At 39.0% G+C, this 4,572-nt stretch overlaps 1 pseudogene; it reads right to left on the reverse strand.

The window, feature by feature from the left end:
- Nucleotides 1-1,199: 1,199 nt before the first annotated feature.
- LOC113449850 (olfactory receptor 6C70-like) lies at nt 1,200-2,145 on the reverse strand (annotated as a pseudogene).
- Nucleotides 2,146-4,572: the final 2,427 nt, after the last annotated feature.

The raw sequence follows: 4,572 nt of genomic DNA on the forward strand, positions 1-4,572 counted from the left end.
CAAGGAGAAAAAACACAACCTCTATAATGTCAGCCTTTTATAAACACCACTTTAAAGGGGTAGAACCCATCCTTAGTCTTAAAGAGGCAGTACTCATGAGGATTCATCTTCAACTGCATCATCCTTACATTGCATCAACCTTATAGCAATTGCCAGCTATTAAATCTTATACCTCAACACAAGGTCCCTTCCACCTTTGTTATTCTACTCTGCTCTGCTCTGCTCTGCTCTGCTCTGCTCTGCTCTGCTCTGCTCTGCTCTACTCTACTCTACTCTAGTTTATGAGAGGCTGCATCTAGCAAAGCGAGGCTAAAGCTCAGGATGGCAGTTCTGACAGACACTTACTCCTTGTCCCCTTTGAATAATTATATTGAGTTTTTATTATACAAAAAATTTACTTCATATTCATATTTTGTATTTGAGTATGTAGGAACTCAAAAAAAAAAAAAAAAACACCCTTCTATTGCACAATTCCTTGGAAACAAACTATCTCCATATAACCTTTAAAAACCTTTAACAAAGACCAAAGAAAGGAGGAAGCTTGTTAAAAGAAAGATCCAACCTAGAAGTTAGGTTTTCTGATAGTGAACACAATTAACTTGCCTCTGATAGTTGTAGATGCTTCACCACCAGAGGTTTTCAAAAATAGAATGGACAACCTTTTGACTGAAATGAGGTAAAATCTCTTGCCTTCAGAGGAGGGCTGGACTAAAAGACCTACAAAGTCCCTTCTATCTCTACAATTCTATGATCTAAAACAAGGGTTTTCAAACTTGGCTTGTGGACTTCAACTCCCAGAATTCCCAAGCTAACATGACTGGAGGAGGAATTCTGGGAGTTGAAGTCCACAAGTCTTAAAGCTGTCAAGTTTGAAGACTCCTGGTCTAAAACATTCAGGTGTTCCAAGTAAATTCTCTTTCCTCCACTCCCAACTTTGAAATTTCTCTCTACTTTTCAGATTTAGGGGAAAAGGAAGAGATTTTTTAAAAAAACCAGATGACACTTATTAGATGACACTAATTTAACATGAAGACCCTATTTTTCAGACTCTTCAGTGCTGGATAACTTCAATGGATATTCCACAAAATTAGCAGGTTCAATCATAGAGCAATAATACTCCAAACTACCAAATAACTGTCTATTTTTCAGCCCTTAAAACAAGAGATCAAAATACACCAAATTCAGAACGAACAATCTGTTCAGGTTTTCCTTGGACCTCTAATAAAGACTACAACCTGTCTCAACAGATCTTTCAAGGCTTCCTGGACTTGTTGGTTTCTCAAGCTGTAGATGAAAGGATTGAGCAAAGGGGAAACAATCATGGTGAGAATGGCCACTATTTTGCCAAACTTTACTTTACTTGCCTGGGATGGGCTGATACAAAGAAAGATGCAGCTACCATAGGTGATGGACACAACAATGAAGTGAGAGGTACAGGTGGAAAAAGCTTTCTTTCTCCCTGTAGGGAGAAAGATGGTTTTAATTATGTTGATATAGGAAGCCACTGAAATGCTCAACGTCCCCAGCAGGGAAAGCACAGCAGTGACAAACTCAAAAAGTTCGAGTTATCTTGTGTCCCCACATAAGAATTGGATCAAGAGTGTGTGGTCGCAGAAGAAATGGTCCAGAATATTTGACTTGCACATTGGTACCTGTAGGAAGATCACAGAGGGACCAATGATGAGGAGGAAGCTTCCAATCCAGCAACAGAAAACCAGCAAGGTGCATAAACTCTTGTGCATGATGGATGGGTAGCGTAAGGGGTTACAGATGGCCAGGTATCGATCATAGGACATGACAGCTAAAAGAAAGAACTCTGTGGTACCCAGATGAAAATACATGAACGACTGTATCATGCAACCAACACAGAGAACATTTTTATGTCCCATCCAAAGATGGGACAAGGTTTGGGGAGTGACAACAGTGGTAAATCCAATTTCCAAAATAGAAAAATTCCAGAGGAAGAAATACATTGGAGTCTGTAGCTGGTAGTCTATATTAGCCAGGATGATAATCACAGCATTTCCAGTAATGGTGAAAAAGTAGGAAAAAAAGAAGGATGACAAAGAAAAAGAGCTACAGTTTCCGAATGTCGGTGAAACCAAGAAGTATGAACTCGCTGATTCTTGATTCATTGCTTTTCATGTTTATGATAGAACTCTGATCAGGAATTTAATAGAAGAAAACAATTATTCCACTTATTATTAAGATTCAACTGAAATAACTGCAGATCTGCCTTGAAAATGCTGCTCTTAAGTATAGAAGTTGGATGTGATGCACTTTCTTTTAATTAATAGTGTCCTGAAAATGACTCTTACATTTATGGCCTCACAAAATAATTTTCCCTTTCTGGTGCAGGGTAGGGGGCTAATAATCTATAACATGGTATAGAAAAAAAGTGAAAGTAAACCACTTAATGATCTTAGAAAGTATAAAAGGCACCTACCAGCTTTACAAAATCTAGAAAATAAATGCCAATAAAGAAATGCAATATCCCCCATTCAGTTATGAACTAAATTAAATAAATCCACTAGAAAATGTTAATTGGAATTATTTCTACTTTAGCTTCCAACTCCTTCAAAATGAGATTTGTATCTTATGTCATTGAAAGGACATAGTTCTATTTCAATTATTATAACAACTTATAAAAGACTTGTATATACTTAAAGAAGAATCTAGTACTTTGAATTCTAGATTACACATCTGTGTTTTTTTATTTACCCACTAGTAGTATTTTTATTACTCATGTATTAGGACTGTATTGCTTTTATCCAATCAATCAATCAATCAATCAATCAATCAATCAATCAATCAGAATAGAGCTGGAAGGAACCTTCAAGATCCTCCAGTCCAACACTCTTCTCCAGCAGGAAATCCTACATCATTTAAGACAAGTGACTATCTTCTCATCTTCTTCTTATCTTCTCATCTTACCATCTTATCCTTCTCATTTTCTCATCTATCTTGCTACCTTCTATACTGGTGTCTTATCATTGATCACTTGATGTTTGTAAGTTATGATTTGTGTTTCTATCTTATGATTTATGATCTGTGACTTACCACTTTGTTGCTTGTCTGTACACTGAGAGCTTATGGGTCAGAAAAAATTCCTTGGGTGTCCAATTACACTGGCCAATAAAGAATATTTCTATTTCTATTTCTAAAAAAGTTCATGCAATTCATTGGCCTTCCAAGCTAAGTAATATCTGCCCTTCTGGGAATTAATAAACATTTTGTTATTGTTGTTAGTTGTGAAGTCATGTCTGATCCATCAAGACCCTATGGACAACATTCCTCCAACTTCTGTCCTCTACCAACTTCTGGAATCCATTTAAGCTTACGCAGACTGCTTCAATGACTCCATCCAGCCACCTCATTCTCTGTTGTCCCCTTCTTCTGTTGCCCTTAATCTTTCCCAGAATTAGGCTCTTCTCCAGTGAGTCCTTCCTTCTCATTAGGTGACCAAAGTATTTGAGTTTCATCTTCAGGATCTGGCCTTCTAAAGATCAGTCAGAGTTGATCTCCTCTAGGACTGACCGATTTGATCACCTTGCAGCCCAAGGGACTTCTCCCCCAATTGAAATGGCCATTGCAGGGCTCAATGTTTATCTGCCTGTTTCTTATAAGTCTGTGCCGCTTTAGCTACCACATTTTTAACATTCTCCCAAGTTACTTTCAGTGTTGACATCCAATTGGTCAAGCTTATCGAGGAGGGGGGATCCCTTGAATATTCAGGCATTGGGATGAGGTCCATACCACTCACTACTTTGAAGGGAGTTAGTCCCTTGCTACTGTGAACAGTGTTATTGTACGCGACCTCCGCAAAAGGCAGGAGGACCGCACAATTGGACTGCTGATAATTCATGTAGCACCTCAGGTACTGCTCTATCAAGGCATTCAGTCTCTCTGACTGCCATTGGTGCTCAGATGGAAGGCTGATCTAAGGCCCTGGGATAACCCAATAGACTGCAGAAACTCCCTCCAGAACTTAGCCATGAACGGGACCCCTCTGTCTAAGATAATTCTTTATGGTACTCCCTGCAGATGGTAAATGTGCTTCAGGTACAGCTTGGCTAAGTGGTGGGCTGAGGGTAATCTACTGCAGAGTATGAAGTGCACCTATTTGGAGAATAAGTCTATTACAGTCCAGATCACCGTGTTCCCCCCACTTTTTGGCAATTCCACTATGAAGTCCATTGCTATCTCCTCCCATGGCGTTGTCAACTCTGCTACCATTTGTAGCACTGTTTCTTATGGCAACTTGGAAACAGGCATGGAAACGTTTTACAAATCGATATTAACATAGGATCTGCCATAGTTCTACTAAAGATAACTTTCACCTAACCCAAGACATGTCTATGGAGAATCCCAGTTATCCAGGTCATGGTTGTCCCCAAGATTCTTTTTTCAAAGGGCAACTGGAATTTCTTGGTTTCACTTGAAGATGTTTCATTTCTCATCTCAGATCTTCTTCAGTTCTGACTGGTGGAGAATGGGAGGATTTTTATTCTTTTGAGACATCTGGTCATTAGCATGCCCAAGAGGACTCAAGGACTCACAGAAAGACTGCTA

The sequence above is a fragment of the Pseudonaja textilis genome, chromosome Z (genome assembly GCF_049901715.1).
Source record: "Pseudonaja textilis isolate UNSWEBS1 chromosome Z, rPseTex1.2, whole genome shotgun sequence".
Lineage (NCBI taxonomy): Eukaryota > Metazoa > Chordata > Lepidosauria > Squamata > Elapidae > Pseudonaja > Pseudonaja textilis.